General features: G+C 45.1%; 2 pseudogenes across 1 annotated transcript; both read right to left on the bottom strand.

Moving 5' to 3' along the window:
• Nucleotides 1-3436: 3436 nt before the first annotated feature.
• Nucleotides 3437-12557, bottom strand: LOC149329134 (uncharacterized; annotated as a pseudogene).
• On the bottom strand, nt 12342-18421 carry LOC149329133 (uncharacterized; annotated as a pseudogene). Its single transcript, XR_016285840.1, has 2 exons — nt 17043-18421; nt 12342-14188 (listed from the first exon to the last, which is right to left on the bottom strand). The product of XR_016285840.1 is annotated as an uncharacterized LOC149329133 (transcript).
• Nucleotides 18422-18834: the final 413 nt, after the last annotated feature.

Genomic DNA, 18834 nt, shown 5'->3' with positions numbered 1-18834 from the left:
TTGGCAGCGGTCCCTTACCTTCTCTGGCAATTGCACAGCAGTTTTGTAAACTATGCACATGCCTCGCGTCTGATGTATCATGTATCTTTTCTCCTGTTTGTTTCTGTCATAACCAAATGTATACTACGTGTGTACCTGTTTGTTTGATAATGCAGTGTACTCTGCCCATTCCTGCTTTGGCCGCTAAAAGGCGACTGGCAGCATAGCAATAAATAAATAAATAAAAAACGCAGGTACTGTCTTTGTCAAGAGCGACCAAGCAGCAGGGCTTTCTTCCTATGCGTGTAGCAGATGTACTTATGCCTCCTCTTCAGTTATAGATCGTTGGAGGTAAGCAGAAGCCTCTTCCTTACCTTTCCGTGTCGAGGAGTGCCTAAAGGCACCACTAAATAGCTGAGAATGGAACCTCGTTGTCGGTTTGATTCCGGGAATTAAGGTACGCACAGCGGAGTTCAAAACCACGTGCAGGTACTGCCTTGCATGCAAAGATTAGAATAGGCTAAAAAAAAGAAATAAGGACAAAATTGCCCGGCCCGCCCAGCCAGAGGCATGTCTTGTGTAAAGAAGAAAATAATGATAGAAAGAAATTGCCGGACGCATTGGCCATGCCCAGCCTGGTTTGACGATAACACAAGGCAAATGTACAGCGTAAGACGCAAAGACAAGGGACAGAAACAGTGAGAGGCATTCGGACGCTGACTATCAACTGCGTAGTGATAGCCATATATATTAAGGCGAAAGCCTCTAATGCCTCATCGTTGTCGACAGAGGGATGTCAGCAGAGGTGTAACGGTTTTCGGTTGGTCGAACTGGTTATGACGTCATAGTGCGCGAATTCGCAGTACTGAGGTCACCCACGGATGCCTGACGCCCCCTTTTGGAGCTGAGGACAACTAATAAAATAGTTGTCGTACGCCACGACAGGGGGCGTAAGGCGTCCGTGGGTGACCACATTACGTACCTCATTACTGCGAACAGAGCCATGGATAAAACAGAACTCATCGAAGCAGAGTGAGAGTCGTGCCAAAGAAGCAGTCAAGGTCGCAGTCAAAGTGTGCAGTTGTAATGTGTAGTCAAAGTGTGTAGTCAAATAAAGCAATAGTACAGCCCAAACAGTCTCGCAGTCAATGCCAAACAGTGCGCGAGGAAAGGCTTTCGCCTTGCAGCACTTTAGAGAGTCAAAGTGCCCCCTGAATGTTTCGCCATGCATACAGTCGATAGCCCGCGCCAGTGTGTATCCTTCACTGTTTATGCGCCTCGCGCTGTACTATCAGCGTCAAATGAAATGCGAACAAAACACCTGAAACGCGAGCACAAAAAATCAAGCATATTAGAGGCTGGAGGTGAAATACAGGCGTGGGCTATTAACATTTCGGAAAGCGGTCTTTTCGGCTTCGAGGGGAAAATCAACTGCTCATGTATTTCGCCTCCCTTGTATAATATCTGCGAGTTTTGCTGTTCGCGTTTCAATTGGCTTGTTCGCGTTTCAATTGACGCTGACATGAGCCAAGCAGAACCAACTAGCCCGCCAACTCGCTCTTGATAGCACACGGATCTGGCCATTATCGCCAAGAACATCCTCGCACGACCACACATGCTCTACACATGAATGGAAATTGCTTATTCGTGATGTTTCAAGTCTGGTAGTTTGAATTTGGTGCACGCCTCTAGTCCGCGGAGCCCCCGCCGCGGTGGCTCAGTGTATACGGCGCTCGGCTGCTGACCCGAAAGACGCGGGTTCGATCCCGGCCGCGGCGGCCGGATTTCGATGGAGGCGAAATTCTAGAGGCCCGTGTACTGTGCGATGTCAGTGCACATTAAAGAACCACAGTGAGTCGAAGTTTCCGGAGCCCTCCGCTACGGCGTCCCTCATAGCCTGAGTTGCTTTGGGACGTTGAACCCAATTACCAATCTAGACCGCGGAGTGCCCGCGAGGCATCTGCGGGCGCCACCGCGCTTGCTAAATTTAGCGGGAGAAACTTGGCGCAGCTGTATATGTTGCCAGACCAGTGGCACTGGCCAAGCGCTATAGCGGACGTCTACTTGGCAAGGCGATGAGCTCCAAGCTATCGCTTAAAAGAAAACTGTAATATAGATCCATAGTGATGGTGTGACATTTTTATTAGAACAGCCTTTCTATTAGGCGTTCAGTACGTCCTGGGCCAAGGCGACGAGGGCACGTTGCAGTCTCAGATCCAGGGAGGCGAGCCAGATGGGCCACGGTGGGGGTGAGGGGAAAGGATAGGCGGGGGACTGGAAGGCTGCGTGGCACTGTGTAAGGCAGTGTTCTATGTCTGCATATGTGTATGGACAGTTTGGGCACTGATGTGTGAAAGTGTACGGGTAGAGATAAAGTTTGGCTGGTGTATGTAGGAGATTAAACTGTATTCGGCGAAGAATGCGAGCTTCACGGATTGATAAGGATTGGTGTGGTGATGGTAAATCAGCTAAATCCAATTTTTGCTGCGCGTAGTATTCGTCGACAGTGTGTCTGTAAGCCCTGACCGCCTGCTCCGTCGGTGGGCTCGTCCATGGGGTCCCCGGCACCCGGTGTATAGTTTCGCAGTCAAGCTGGTGAGCCAGTTCATTGCCGAGGATGCCCATGTGACCAGGCCAGCTCTAGATTCGAGCTCTACTATGGATCTCAACCACAAGCCACCTTTGGACGCTGCGGCGGAGATCCATAGTAGAGCTCGAATCTAGAGCTGGCCGAGATGGTGTACTTCGATCATTTTTAAATCTCCAAAAGACACGGACAGGCAAGACAATCTAGCAGCTTGTGTGAAGCGCACTACCAACATTTTATTGCAGCAACAAAACTATCATGAATGAGACCTGAAATATGCAACACACCGCCGCACAACTGCCGAAATAAGCACACAAAGAAAAAGAACAGAAGGAAACAGAATAAAAAAAAACGTGAGAATTCTTTTCTCTTTCCCCTCTTCCCTTTCAAGTTCGCAATAAACTTGACTTCGGAATATGAGATTGAAGGATGACTCTTTTTCCTGCCTTTGCGATATATTATGTCTGGACGATTTCGCGCACTCGCTGATCTTGTTGCTTAAAGATGAAAATGAAGAACACGAAAGCAAAATCGATTGCAGGATTGACAGCCGTCTGGCAGATGGTAATGTTCCTCACTTGTCAAGACGTTATTATGTTTGTTATGCCTTGTGTTCAACGCTAGGGGAGCTTAGCTAATGTACATTAATTTTCTGTGGCATGATTTCCTTCTTACATTTTAGAAGCTGGTCTTTGCAAGACACAATGCATCGATTCCCTGCGTTTTCATCTTTTTGAGAATAGCAGTATTTGAGAAGCAAAACTATTAACTTAAATATTGCCAAGTACATGCAATTCATTGGAAACTGTCAGGAATTCGTTTTTATTCTTTTGAAAAGTCGATGCATCTGGTCAGTCCAAATCAAGTTCGCATCATCAGCGTGCCGCATGCTGGAGTTGGCAGAGAAGACAGTGGCAGGAGAAGCTAGGCTATGACGTCAGATATCTTGAGATGGCGTACAATGGCGCGCCAGCAGTCAGCATTGAGATGATCGCACTGTGTGCGACCATCTGCAGGGTGGCACACTACAGAACGGCGTAAAATCCCTGTGATGACGAGGTAATTGTCCAGGAAAAAGTTTTCTGCGGATGCTATCGCCCGCAGCGCCTCGGGTTCTGTAAGCCCAGAAGTGTGCATGACTTGAGCGAGGAGGCAGCGTTTCCCGGAAAAAATCTCGAAGGCCTCTGCACACTTTCTGCTCATACTGCGTAGGACAACAAAGTCCACGGCACGATTCAAGGCAAACCTGTTCGCCCTTAACCTTTCTGAAATGAGGTAGCGAGTGCGGACATCAGTTTCAACTTCACTTGTTTGAAATTGCAAAATGACTGGGTTAATTATAATTCCTTGGGACAGATTTTCTATGAACCAGCTTAAACCACACCTTTCCACGAACAGCCTGAACTTGCTGACTGTCCTGTTGCGAGCAAAGAAATCTGCCAGTGACGAGGCGAATTGCCTTCCTGGCTCAAAGCTCTTTATCTCTAGCTCACTGATGGTATCGTTGGATGCAAAGACATTCAAGAGCTCTTGGGCATTGCTCGATAGGAATCTGTTCAAGGTGATTTTAAAAGTCCTGATGGACTGGTTGGCTCTTAGCACTCTGCATATCGCGGCTAACATAGCCTCCGAGTTCGTGTCGCCACGAACGCTGAGCGTAGTCACCCGGCTGCTTGAGGCTAGGGCGTTGAAGAAAGGCTTGACTTTGAGGTAAGGGAGGTCGGAGAAGGTGATCTTGCCGATGTCCTCGGGACACGATGTAGGACAGGCCAGGACGGTCGATAACGGCAGCAGATCGGGCTCAGATAGAGGCAACACCACCCGGCTATAGCCACCGACGTCGGCGAGTTTCTTGGCCAACGCTGCCCTAAAACAAAGAAAAGTCGCGAGGGGGACTTTAGCAACAACCAAAAAGCTTTTATTTAGCCTTAAAGGTGCAGTGAAGAGGAATCTTTTGCCGCCGGTACTCAATCTACACGTTCCGAGCATTCTTAGAAACTCCGATTTATTGCCCTGTGTGGCCGATTTCCCAAATTAAATCGAATTAACGTCCGGCTCCCGCCTTTTATTGCGAAAGCAATACTGCTTGCACTTTTCTGCCATCGATGGAGGTTCATCCTTCCCTCCGGCGCAGCTGCGGCGCGCTACAACGTGACCACGTGACGTCACGACAAGAGAGCTGGGGGCCCAACTCGTCTCATCGATGGAGGCGTATTAATGTAATTAATTTAAATAATTAATGCAATTGCGTATCAATTCAGTATTAATCGAATTAATTATTCAAGTTATTAATAAACTAATTGATCAAGTAATTTACTACTTGCGTTAATTAGTTAATTAACATGATTAATTAAATTGCTCAATTTTAATTAGTAGTAGTAGTAGTAGTAGTAGTAGTAGTAGTAGTAGTAGTAGTAGTAGGTTTATTTGGCCATATTATATACAATATGCCCTCGAGGTGAGGCTAAAGGAGGTAGACCAAGCATGCCTCCTGACAAGGCCTACACCCCGATCACACATCATGGAAACGGGGGCCGAATGGACAAGAGATAAAAAAACAATGAGCAAACATGATCACAATAGAAAATAGTTAATGATAGACAATAATAAATATCAATTAACAATAAACAAAACATTTCATAATATGCACATTTAAAAAAAAAGCAGAACACAAACACACACTAAAAAAAAACAACTAAGTATACAGAATTAGCTGAAATTTAACCGGGCGAGAAAAGAATCGTCAATTTTTTCTTGAATACAGACACACTATAACTTTCTAAAGCAATCTGAATAAGAGACTGGTAGGTATTACACAATGTTATAATTTGATAATCGGTTGTTTGTTTACCATAATTTGTTCTGGGTCTTGCAGTAGATAGGGCAACGGAACGTAGACCATACGCAACGTTTCTTGAATTATAAGTGTTAGAAAAAGAGCTAAAGTCATGCTTGACTTTATAAAAAATATGAAGAGCCAAACTAAAATTGTATGAATGAAAGAAATTGCGAACATGAAATGTTTCGAAAAGATTTGTTTCAACAGATGAACTTGAACTTAATAAACGTAGAGCTCTTTTCTGGAGAGAAAGCAATTTGTATGAATCAGTTTTGTTGCATGTACCCCACACTAGGTTGCAATACACCAGGTGAGAATGAACAAGGGCAAAATATAGCTGTTTTTTAACTTGTAGTGGGAGGAGATGTCTAACACGATAAATAACATAAATAGATCTGGCCATTTTTAGTCTAATGTAGTTTATATGATCAGTCCAACCCAAATCGCTACGAAAAAACACACCAAGGAACCGGCAACTATGAACTTGCTCGATGTTAAAGTCATTAAAAAATAGTTTGATGTGATGGTCTAATGGTTTGTTTTTTGGATGGAAGAGCATAAACTTTGTTTTGTTTACGTTTAATTGAAGTTGATTAACATAGAGCCAAACCGCTAACTCCTCAAGCCAGGCATTACATTGGTGTTCAATTACTTGGAGACTGGAGCCGGAAAAAAAGACATTAGTATCGTCGGCATACATCATGATATTAGGAGTTAATGGAATGTTTACAATGTCATTAATATAGAGAATAAATAAAAGTGGTCCCAAAATTGAACCCTGAGGGACACCGAATTTTATCATACCAAAACTGGATTTTACATCATGAATCTGAGTGTACTGTATCCGTGCAGTTAGATAACTTTCCAAAAGTGAATTTGCCACTCCACGGATCCCGTAAGTCTTTAATTTATGGAGCAGTATTGTATGTTGCACAGAATCGAAAGCTTTGCGCAGATCAAGAAAAATTCCAACTGAAAAAAGCTTAGTTTCTAAATTGTTAATTATAGAGTTCTTAATATCTAACAGAGCAGATTCTGTTGATTTACCGGCCTGAAAGCCATACTGTTGGGGGCAGATAAGATGTTTAGCTTGTAAGAAATTGTTTAGTCGCCTATAGAGTACACGCTCAGCTAACTTCGAAAACAAAGGCAATACCGAAATAGGACGGTAATTATTTGGGTCATTTTTGTTGCCTCCTTTGAATAAAACGGTAACTCGTGCGACTTTTAATTTGCTAGGGAATACACCGGAAAGTAGCATTCTGTTACAAATATGCGTAAGAGGGCCAGCAATAATATTTACAGCACATTTGATAGGAAAAGCAGCAACTTCGTCATCTCCAGGTGAGCAGGTGTTCCTAAAAGAATTAATGATAGAAATAACTTCATCCTCTGAAGTAGGGGACAAAAATATAGATTCAGTACTGCAAGAGGGTAAGTATGAGTCTACAGTCCGAGTTGAATGACAGCTAGCAGAGGGTCGGTATGCTCCGGCAGCTAAAAAGTGTTCATTCAGCATATTGGCAAGTGAAACTCCAGCATAATTCACCCCATTGACTTTCAGCTCAGAGGGAAGACAATTCTTCCTGTTCCCTATAATAACGTTAATACCTTGCCAAAGTAATTTAGGATTGTGTAAGATTGATGAAAACTTATTAATATAGAAAAAAGATTTAGCTTTCTTTAGATTTGAGTTTAATTTATTTCGAAACTTCTTAAACTTAACTAAATCATCCGGGCATCGCGTTTCCAAAAAACGAGAGAACATTTTGTTCTTTTCTTTAATTTGTTTCAAAAGTGCTCCTGTCATCCATTCTTTTCTAGCCTTTCTATGTTTTTTTATAGTTTGAGTTGGGAACGCAGCGTAATAGCATTCAAGCAGCTTCTGAATAAATATATCATAAGCACGGGACGAGTCATTTTCACCATATACATCTACCCAATTAATTGTAGACAACAAGTGACAAAATGTGGAGATGCTCTTCTCATCATTAACTCTACGAGCGTGAACGGGTTTGTTCAATTTGGTCGTATCAGGAAAAAGTGAAAAGAAAGGCAAGTGATCACTAATCCCAGAAGAAAAAACACCGGATATGCAACTCTGAGGTGGGAAATTAGTGAAGCACAAATCAATTAATGTTTCAGAGTGCAAGGATATGCGAGTAGGCAATTCAATAGTATTGTCACAACCATTAGACAGCATTATTTCATTTAAATTAATCTTCAGAGCATTATCCTCCAAAAAGTTGATATTGAAGTCACCTAGCACAATGACACGCCAGTTGTTTTGGTTTGCAAACTTCAGAAAACAATCAATGAAGCGAAAAAAATTGTCAGAATTTCCTTGAGGGGGGCGATACACAACCATAATAGCAACTCTATGAAAAGCAATGCAGACAGTTTCAAAATCAGTACAAACAAGTGAATAATCCGACAAGACCTCAAAGCACAAATAATTTTGCACATATAAAGATACACCACCACCACGCTTTCCATCTCGAAATACTGAAATAGGTTTGTAACCAGGAAACTCGCTGACATCTGCATTTGAGGTAAACCATGTTTCAGTGAAGGCAATAAGGTCAAAATTAAAGTTCAGTTTAGTTAATTCAGCTTCTACTTCTTCTGATTTATTTTTTAGGCTTTGACAATTCAAGTGGTAAAGAGATAGTGTGTTGCGAGGATTGTAAGCACCGTCCTTTAGAAAGTCCGTGAATGACTCGGCAGTAAAATAAGCCATTGTTGAGCAGGTGTACTGCGCAGTCTCGCAGCAACAGTGATTAAACCATTAAACGAATGATTAATTAATGATTAAACGAAGAAGAACCTGAGTAGTGCGGAGCGATATAATCACAAGAGAAGAAAACGCCGTGCGGAAGAAACGCCGGAACAGAAAGAAGAGCGGCTTGCTAAAAGAACAGTGCAGTATACAGCCAAGAAGAAAGAGCAGAGCATTGTGGTGATGCGAGACGGTGGCATCGTGGCTCAGCGACGTGAAGAACAAGAGAGAAGAGTTGGCGAGTTCGAGTCTGCTACGCGCGAATTCGAGAAACGAAACTACCAGCAGAACCAAGCGCAGCCAGGTGTTATTGCTTTCGCAATCAGCCAGGCTTAACCAAGCTAAGCCTTCAGCCAATTTTTTTTTTAATTCTCCCCGTACGGTGGCCGGAGTCGACCAACGCGTGGAGTGCCTTTCACCCAGTCCCGTGGCGGCTTGCCGCTCTGCCATCGGTGGAGTAATACGTAGTAATCCGTAGAAGCAAATAGTCAGCGCGTATTTTTATTTCTGCGGGCTTATTTTGTGGCTATATTATCTGCGAATGAAACTATTTATTCACGGAAACCTAAAAAACAAAATAAACCGAAAGCAAAGCCTCCACGGAGCTCGCTGAAAGGCACTCCACGCGTTGGTCGACTCCGCCCACCGTACGGGGAGAATTAAAAAAATAAAGGCGGGAGCCGGACGTTAATTCGATTTAATTAGGGAAATCGACCGCACAGGGCAATAAGCCGAAGTTTCTAAGAACGCTCGGAACGTGTAGATCAAGTTCCCGCGGCAAAAAGACGAGTTCAGATTCCTCTTCAGTGCACCTTTATCTGAAAAGAGTAGACAATGATTTTCGGTTGCGAGCTCTTCCCTTGTAACGATGTGCAAGACATTATATTCGGACACATCTTAAGTCGGTAGTGAAGCTCCTCGGTCATTGATAACCCCCACGCACTATTTTTCGGCTGCGGGAAAATAGTCTATTGTATGATAACTGCAGCGAAGAAACACGTTCACACAGGGAAGAAACACACAACACACGGACGAACGCTGCGTTCTTTCGTGTGTTGTGTGTTTCTCTCTATGTGAACGTGTTTCTTTGCTGCAATGCGGCGAGCTAACCCAAAAGCTCTTTTTCCTAAGAAAATGAGACCTTTGTTAAAGATTTCCTCCTTACCTAACAAAAAAATCACAGTAAAATATTTTTAGCACAAAAGTTCTGACGCTTTTCACTTTAAAAGTTAGTCAAGCCTTAAAGTATCGAATTCGTTTAAGGTTGTATGAAGAGGAGTAGTAAAGAGCTAATCTGCCATGGCTTCTAACATTATTTACCTTGAATTTGCCTACATCTGGTAATACGTTAAAATCACATTTTTTCTCTCGTGTTGTTTAAATTTTAATTCACCAGCACAAAGGTTGCTCTGACGTAAAAGAGTTTAAGTGACGTAAGACGTGTAAAACTCCACTGATTCGACATTTTCCTCCATTGTAATCTTGCACCAGCCTGACCAAATAACCGGAATGGCTGCGAATGAATAAGCAGATACTATACAACCGTATTTACATATCTCAGGTGAAGCCTATTAAATGTTATGTGTTTAGCTGCCGTTCATGTGTTTGAACCAAACAACGTGTGAGAAAATATTCAGTTACAAATTGTTTACCGGGAGGAGGTCAATTTTTTGTTCATTTCTATATATACTGCATAACGCACAATTTCGAAAGGAAACGCATGCTGCAGAACATTTTATGGCCGTGCTCCTCTAAAGAAGAAGGCGCACTTTGAGTGATCAAAACATGTTGTGCTACACAGAAAACGCAAGTTTTCAAAGCTGTAAAATGATATAAAGTCTTGGGCAGGACACGCGACGTTCATAACGCATAGTCTAAACCGCGGAGCGAATACTTTATGAAAATGTAGACGCAGTCTGTAGGTAAAGGTTAGAGAGGAAAGCTTAACCCAGTATTGCGAATCTAGCGCGTAAGAACACGGTGTGACTGGTCAGCTTCGAACCGCGTTAGACATCACTCGGCTGTTAAAGGAACACTGAAGACGAGTTGAAGTTGGCCTGTGTCGATTCACTGCCTCATTCTAACCACGAAGAGACCACCGTGTTCAAAAGGAGAACTTTTACAAGCTGGAGTAGAACAAAAATCGAAATACAGATGTCGCCACCACTGGCTGATTCCGCAAGTAAACTGCATGTGTCGACACGGAATTCTACACAGAAATTAACTTCAAAACGCTGGCAACCAGTCCTTCTCAGTGTGTACGTCACGTGCTTAAATGGAGTGGGGGTGAAATCTTTAAATTGAATTTTCTGAGCCGTAGATGGTTTTTCGTAAACCAATGTTCGTCAAGGAAACGTTAACGAACCCCAAAAGAGCTGGGAAATAAATTTTACCGAAAATAGTTATTGCAAACAGTCATCCTCAGCGTCGCTTTAATAGTTATACTCGTTATCAGCATTGCTAACTCTAGATCTGCTGCGGTTAATTAGCAGATAATTAGAGTACACTCTACGCTCGAAACTAAAGCGTTGTGCGGTTCTATGTTCTTTACGTTACTTGTTCTTTACTTTAGTTGGCATGCACCAAAATCTCAGCACCTTGGCGTTATACTGGATATGAACACTTCGAAAGGCGATCATCCCAGCGGCTTTCGAACACTCATAGAAGCACTCCATACATTAAAGCCACGACCTCTGAACTACCAGTGCGAGTTCATGTGTAAGTTACGGGCATCGACCTTGTGCATGATTTGGTTTCTGTAGGTATTTAGTGTACGAAAACCCGCTCGTCAGTTTCACGGCGCATAACAATACAATAATAATAACACCACCAATATCAGACAAAATGCACAAGCTATCGCATTTAAGAACGAAAAATAAACAGATGTAAAGCTGTTCCTTACATACCTCTCATTCCAGGGAGCCTGGAACTGAGGAAACTCTAGCTTCTTCAACGTCTTGTTGGTGCGAAGTGCATCACACAGCGCAGGGACCCTGTCCACGCCTTCCACGAAACCGCAGAACCACAACTTTTCCAGAGTCCTGTTCTGCGACAAGGCCTCTGCCATGTTAATCATGCAAAGGTTGTCAACATGTGCAGCCAACTCCAGGTGGATGAGGGAAGTATTTTTTGACACTGCAAGCGCCAAGGCCTCACCGCAGCTTGGGTCAATAAAAGTGAAGTCCATGCGTAAATACTTCAGCGTGGAGTTGACCACAAGAGCAGCAAACAAGTGTTTGGGTGAGGCAATGTTTTTTGGCAGTTTCAAGTCGAGCGTCGTCAGTTACGTTGGTCTTCAAGGTGTCAGCCATGGAAGAGACATTCCTATCTAAAGCTATGTATTGAAAGAGCACTCTGCTCTGCTCTACCAGTGGACTCAATATCAGGCCGCTGTCATCGCCGTCGGTCCGAACCCAAAGCGTCAGGGACTGGCACTTGTCGAGACACTGCAGGGCCAGCATCACGCGTCTCGATAGTTGCGACTCGGTCATCTCGACACACCTGAGAGACCTCGAGTTGCGTCGTAGAAGGCTCACCACCAGCGACTCGCTTATGGCGTGGCAGGAACTAATCCTCAGATGCTCGATGTCCCGAAGAGCGTTGACGTATGGCGGTAGGTAACAGATGCGTCTGCAGGCTTTGGACACTGAGCCAACTGTCCTGAGCTTGATGTATACTGCATCGGTATTACTGCACAGTTACGCACCTTGAATGCAGAATTTCTCTTTTCAGCGGGATTTATAGTTACCTGGTGACCGATTACGTATAACAATTGGAGCAGTCAGTTCAATGTTGTCCGTATAAACGCGGCAACACAAGCGCTGATGTGACGCCTGCGGATCGTTGGTCGTTGAACCGTTTTAGCGAAAGATAAAAGCCTACGAGGTTATTCTGCGAGAGCTCGTAGGTTCGATCAGGTGGTTTGCCGCTGAAAAAGTCAATTTAAAGACACAGATAAACTGTAAACTGCGCCACAGAGCCTTAAAGGAGTAAACAAAACGGCCTGAGACGCATTCCGAAACAAGACTGGAACCCGTGATCTCCCTGCCGTCAGCACGCGGCCGCTACCAAGAGATGGCGCCACGGTATGCCGTCGAGTCCAACACTTTTCGAAGCTCAGAAAAACAAGAAATGCACACTTGTAGACAGCATGACAAATAACAAGTGTTTATTGCAGCGAGGAAGCTATCAAAGGTGAAATTAAAATCTGAAACACACAGCCGCAAAATTGAGAAAGAGAACAAAAAAATCAAACTAGAGAAAAAATGCACACAGAAAAAAGATCAACAAAAGATATTTTACTTGTGGATTTCTTCGCGTGACGGACGCCTGGCTCACGTGCGTGTCACCTCTTTTTGAGCTGTGATAGTCATTGACTATTCCGTGCCCTTGCTAACCTTTATAGTTAGAAATGACCGTTGTTTAACCGAAAACAGGAAAAATAACGGCCGCAAGAACGGCACACAATTAAGATAGGAGCTTTTGTCATTTGTCAAGGCATTCGCGTGCTCATTAACCCTACTGTCCAAACTCTGACCAGCTTAGCCAACGTAAGTAAAATTTGTGCGTCATGATTCACATCACTGCAGTGTTCCTTCATTTTTATATTCACGAAGCATCCTGGTTAGCACTGATATACGTTTGCACATGTCATGATAATTCCATACGCGCATTCACTTTCGTACATCCTAGAAACTCGTCTCTGCAAACACAATACACCAGTTGCCTGTCCATTGATCTGGTTAGTCGAGCAATCTATTTCCATCAGCCCACGTAGGCAATATATATTTCCTGAATAGATGGCTTAACAATGCTGTCTAATGGTTGATTTTTAAGCATTCCGAAATTTGAAACCACAAGTGAGGTCGAGGATGGCTGAACTGTACAAGGCAGTTTCGAATAGCCCTTGTCCTGTCTTGTTCTGTTGTTCCTTGTCGTCACCCGCCGTTTCAAAAAATCTGAGTGCACAGAATTCATTGACAACTCTCCAGAATTCTTCTTATGTTGCTTACAAAGTTAACGTCATTGTGCCCTAAGCTGCAGTTGACAGAGAAGAGATGCCGAGAGAAGCTAGCTCAAGACGTCAGAAACCTTGAGATGACGTACAATGGAACGCCAGCAGTCAGCATCGCATTGTGTGCGGCTGGCGCTAGGATAGCACACGACAGAGCGGCGGACAATGCCTGTGATGACTAGGTAATTGTCCAGCAAAAAGTTCTGTGCTGAGGCTATTGCCAGCTGTGCCTCGCTTTCTGTCTTTCCAGAAGTCTCAATGACTTTGGCGAGAAGGCAAGGTTTCCCAAGAAAAAGCTCGAAGGCCTGCAGACTCCGTTTGTCATTGCAGTGCAGGACAACAAAGTCCACGGCACGATTCAGGGCAAACCTGTTCCGCCGTAACATTTGAGAAATTAAGTAAGCGACACTATCGTCGGCCCAAAATAGACCCGTTTCAAATCCCACAATCACTGGGTTGGTCATCACGCCTGGGGACAGGTTTTCTACAATCCGGTATATGTTCGGTGTTAGTGCGGGCAACTTGAATTCGTTTATTGTCCTGTTACGAGCAAAGAAGTCTGACAGTGATTCGATTGTTTGCATTTCTAGCTCAAAGATTTCTAGCACTAGTTCACTTATGCTTTCGTTCGCTTCCAGGGCATTAAGGATTTCTTGGACACATTGGCCTTCGTTGTTTTCCACGGTTATCTTGATAGTTCTGCAGGACCGGTTAGTTCTCAGCATACTGCAAAGTGCTGCTAGCTTTGAATGCGAACTTGAACCGATAGCAAAGCTGAGCGTTCTGACGCGGATACTTGAGGCTAGGACATCGAAAAGAAGCTTGACATTGGCGTCGGAGATGTGGTCGACGTTGATCTGGCCGAGTTCCTTGGGGCACGACGTTGGGCAGGTCAGGAGAGCCGATATGCGGGGCAAATCTGGCTCAGACAGAGGTAGCAGCACTCGGTTGTAACCGTCGCAACCAGCGAGCTTCTTTGCCAACACTGCCCTGAAAAACGGAAGTCATGCACGGCGTTTAGAAAGTACCTATAGATGTTCCTTGCCAGCCTTAACCTAACGGGTGCTTCCATAACCATCATCATCCGCCCAACTACGCCCACTGCAGGATAAATGCCTGTCCATATCCTTTCTATGAACCGCGTCCTCTGCCTGTCCCGCACACTTTATCCCCCAAAGATTCATGTGGTCTCCTCACTTTCTGCCTCCCCTGGTACGTTTGCCTTCTCTTGCAATCCAGTTCATTACCCTTAACGACAAGTTGCTATCTTTTTTTCAGGTTAAATTCCTGGAAGTGGCCATTTCTTCTCGATTTCGAGTAAAATATCACTAAAGGGACTATACAACGAAATAAAAGTCGCTTGTAAATGTTTTCAGTGCTTAGAAATGATGTTAAGAAGCATTCACACCAAGTATGAGTCTTCGGACCTGGGCCGGCAATTTATTATGAATTTTAAAAAACCGTGTTTTTTAAAATTCGCGGGCCGACTGGTGTCTTCGTAGTGCCTGATTTTGAAACTAAAATCTCTGAAAATAGACGTCACTAGTCCCGTAACGTCGGCAGGCCACCACACGCTGTCATTCGCTGGAACCACTGCAGCCACGACGTCACGGGCACACTTTCAGTAGCCGTGAAAATCGTCTGCTCGTGCCGCCGCGCGACCCCCTCGGGAAAATGCGAGCCAGAGCATCGCCTTCGCGCATATGGTTTCAGTTTACCTCAAGGGCCTTTTTCTGTCTGGAGTTCGGGAGCCACTCGCAGTGCGTTTGTCGCAGTGACAAGCAAAGAAATCCGATGCGCTCCGGGCGAAGAGAGACCGGAGAGACGCTGCCGACGCTGCTGCCGGGCTGCTGGGTGCGACATCCGGAAGTCGCAAACCCAACGTCAGGGAAGGACGTAATCATGGGCGGGGTCCAGCCCCAGAGCTGTTCTCTTTATTTTTTTTTCTGGTGCTTCGCGTGTACGAGTTGAGGGGAGAGAGGAAGAGCGTAATTTTTAATCGTCTAATTATTAACGCTAGCTCAAAAATTCTTGTGCTGGGATGACGAGTGATGGAATGCCTATCTCCCGTCTGCCTTATGTAATGTCAAATTAATTTATTGCATAGTCCCTTTAACTAGCGTTTGTTCCCCGACGCGCTTCTCTCCCTTCCTGTCAAGTAACGTTACACGTATCATTTTCCTTGCCATTGCTCATTGCGTTGTCTTCGATTTAAGATCAACTCTTTCCGTCAGCCTCCAATTACTCCCGCATAGGTGAGTGCTCTTAAGATAAGATACAATTGTTATATACTTTTCTCTTCAGGGATACCGGTCAACTGCAATTCGCTTTGTCAGAGGTAGCTGTCATATATGCGCTCGACCGCATTCTTATTCTTCCAAGTACATCACTGTCAGGGTTTTTACCGCCGGTGGCTATTTTGCATAAGTAGATGCATTCCCTAACTACTTCAAACACTCGACAGCGTTTTGTAAACTTCTTACAGGGCGCGTTTACAGGACGTATTCAGATATATGAATGAGGAAGAATTAGGGATATAAGTTAAAGAAGTCATGAGCAATTCGCGCGGCGCTGATCACATTACCTCGCTACGTTACAAGAGAACAAATTACAAGGCATGATCAAGGACCTCGAGAGCCAAAGCATAAAGACGGGTGTAAAAATTTGCAGGCAGGAAGCTAAAATATTGGTCAACAGTCTCGGAAGGGAACAGAAGTTTACGGTAGGCGGCAAAGTTCTGGAAGCGGTAAGGGATTATATCTAATGAAGGCAGGTAGTGACAGCCGATACGGACCACAAGAATGAAATATCTAGGGGAGTGAAAATGGGGCTGAGCGCATTTGGCAGACACTCTCGGGTCATAAATGGCAGTTTACTAGTATCCGTCAAAGAAAAGTAAGTAACAACGGTATCGCACAGATTTTACTGGCCGCACGCATTTTGCTTCCGAAATCAGCCGCTGGCGGCGACATATGGATTTAATTTTTTTCTAGCTCATAAAAGGCCCATTTTCGAGTAGAATGATCCCTTAGTGATTAGAACGTCACACCCAGCCGAAAAAAAAACAACTTCAATTTGTACTCAGTTTCCCTGACATACGCGCTTTGAGCAGAAGAAGAGCACTATCGAATTTTTCGAGAATTATCGAAGCTGAACGTTAGGAAAATCCTGGAGCAGACACGCGATGCTGAGAACAGATAGGTAATGAAAGGAAACGCAGACGCAGTTATTGTGGTGACATTTGTCCAGTGTTGTTAATCTGGCGCAAGAGCCGTGTGAATGATGAGTGCTAAAAGGGTTCCTTGCGTCCTGGATTAGACCGGGCCCAGCTCCTAATTTTGATGGTGATCGTCAGCTTTGCTAACTTAAGGTCCGGTATAGAAGTTAGGCAAACGAACTTATGGTCCGGAATCAAAGTCTTGGCAAGCGAGAAGGAAATCTTCCTCGCTTTCAGTCAACGTGGCATGGAGATCTATGTTATTTATTGAGTCCTGCATTGTACTTCGTTAATACTGACGAAAATGTCGCTACACGAGGGTTTTTCGAAAATCAGCTCCATCGAAATGCGATCGCCACAGCGGAGATCGAAGATGCGATCTCGTGCTAGCTGAACGCCGCTGCCGCTGATCCACTATGGATAGCATGGTCGCAAGTTACGGACTATGGTAGCAAGTTACGGATGGCGCAGTCAAGCGTGGTAAGGTCTGTGTAGGCCCATAAAGTATTAAAGGCTACAAATCGGTTGCCGGACTAAGATATTACATCTTAATAAATTATTGTCAATTGGTGCAAATTCACGCGCGAAACCTTTAGAAACTGAATGCAAAAAGTACTGTTTACATACCTCTCCTCCTGGGAAGCCGAGAACGTAGAAAACACGAGTTTCTTTAACGTCTTGTTGGTGCAAAGTGCATCGCAGAGTGCGAAGACGCCGTACACGCCTACCTCGGCACCTGCGAACTCCAGCTTCTCCAAAGCGGCGTTTTGCAGCAAGCCCTCTGCCATACTCTTCATACAACGGTCTGAGACATGACCACTCAAGACAAGGCTGAGGAGGGAAGTGTTCTTCGACAATGCCAACTTCAAGGCCTGCGCGCAGATTCCGTCAAATCTGCTGAAGCCAATGTACAACGTCTTCAGGGTAGCGTTTACCTCAAGGCCAGCAAACAGTTCCTTTGGTGAGCTTTCGCATCCATACATTTCCAGTTCGAGAGCCGTCAGCCTTACGTTTTTCTTCAAGACGTCAGCAATGGCAGAGACATTCCAATCTAAACCTGCGGATATGAGGCGCAACTTCTTGACCCCTGCCATGCTCCCTATCATGCTGATAATCGCGGCTGTGGCCGTGTCCCCGTCATAGCGGTCAGGCCGAACAGAAATGGTCAGGGCCTTGCACTTGTCGAGGCGCTGTAGAGCATTCACCACGACCCGTGATAGTTTCGACTCGAACAACTCTACTGACCTGAGAGAGTTTGAGTTACGTTGTAGCAGCCTGACGAGTGCGGACTCGCTTATAGCATCACAGGAGCTGACCTTGAGCTGCTCGATACCCCGAAGAGCGTAGAGGTATGCCGGCAAGTAGCAGTTTTGAATGCCGTCTTTCGACACCGTTACGTCCAGACAACGTACACAATGAGCGCCGTTTTTTCCTTCTGCTGGCTCTGAAAGAATGGGGCAGGTGTTTGTTCTGGGGTAGAATCAGTGCAGAAGACGTGCAGCTCGTCGATGCAGCTGTGACGTTGCAGGAGACACGAGATGAGTAAGTCCCTATGCAGGCAGGCGTTCGCAGTCTGCGGGGGCACGACAGCATGTGAGATGTCCCGAAGAGTGAGCCTTCCGGGGTTGTCCTCGATTAGATCGTACCCGAGCCCGTGCAACACATGGTTCCATGCGGTCAGGTCTTCGATGAGCCAGCACCTGTCTTGAGGCCCTGTATGCGTACAGGGCCTCTCAAAGTTTAGCTGACTGTTGAAAGTTTCAGTAGTCACTGCGTTGTATGTGGCCATGGCTCACCGGCATGTGGAGAGGAGAAGACCTTGATGCGGAGTGTCGGGGTTGGCTTCTTTGAGCGGGCCTCGGTATGGCACGGTGGCAAACGGCCTTTTTCTCGGTACTCAATTGAATCGAAGTCTATATACGGTAGTCACGAAAATAAGGCAGACAAGCAGTCTAATGCTTGTTGCGCTTGCATCGTTGTGTTCCAGACGACCAGAGGGCGTTGGCATCCGCTCCATGCCGGCGCCGGAAGTTTGATATCAAGCTCTGGCACGAAATGAAATAACACAAGAAACGGTGATGCTGTGACGCCGCCGGAAAGCACGCAAGCGCGATATCGCATACAGAAACCTGCACCATTGTTTACGCTGGAATTCCTGATAGCCTTAGTCGAAACGATGCGGGTGCTTGACGCATGCTGGTTATACAGTCCAAGGAGGATGAGAGATTTGAGGCACATACAAATATTCAAGGATGGGTAGGCACGAAAACGGCACGCGGGTGAGAATGGAAACAATAGAAAAGAAACGTGTATAATGGGCGGCAGATAAAACGGTTGATGTGCTGGATGGGAGCTCTAGGGGTGCTGAAATTATACTCTCTGCTAATCGCGTGGCTATATGCAGTTGTAATTGCGACTG

Source organism: Amblyomma mixtum, chromosome 9, assembly GCF_055824585.1.
Source record: "Amblyomma mixtum isolate Tamu chromosome 9, ASM5582458v1, whole genome shotgun sequence".
Lineage (NCBI taxonomy): Eukaryota > Metazoa > Arthropoda > Arachnida > Ixodida > Ixodidae > Amblyomma > Amblyomma mixtum.
The sequence above is the reverse complement of the archived record's forward strand: the minus strand, read 5'-3'. Positions and strand labels throughout refer to the sequence as shown.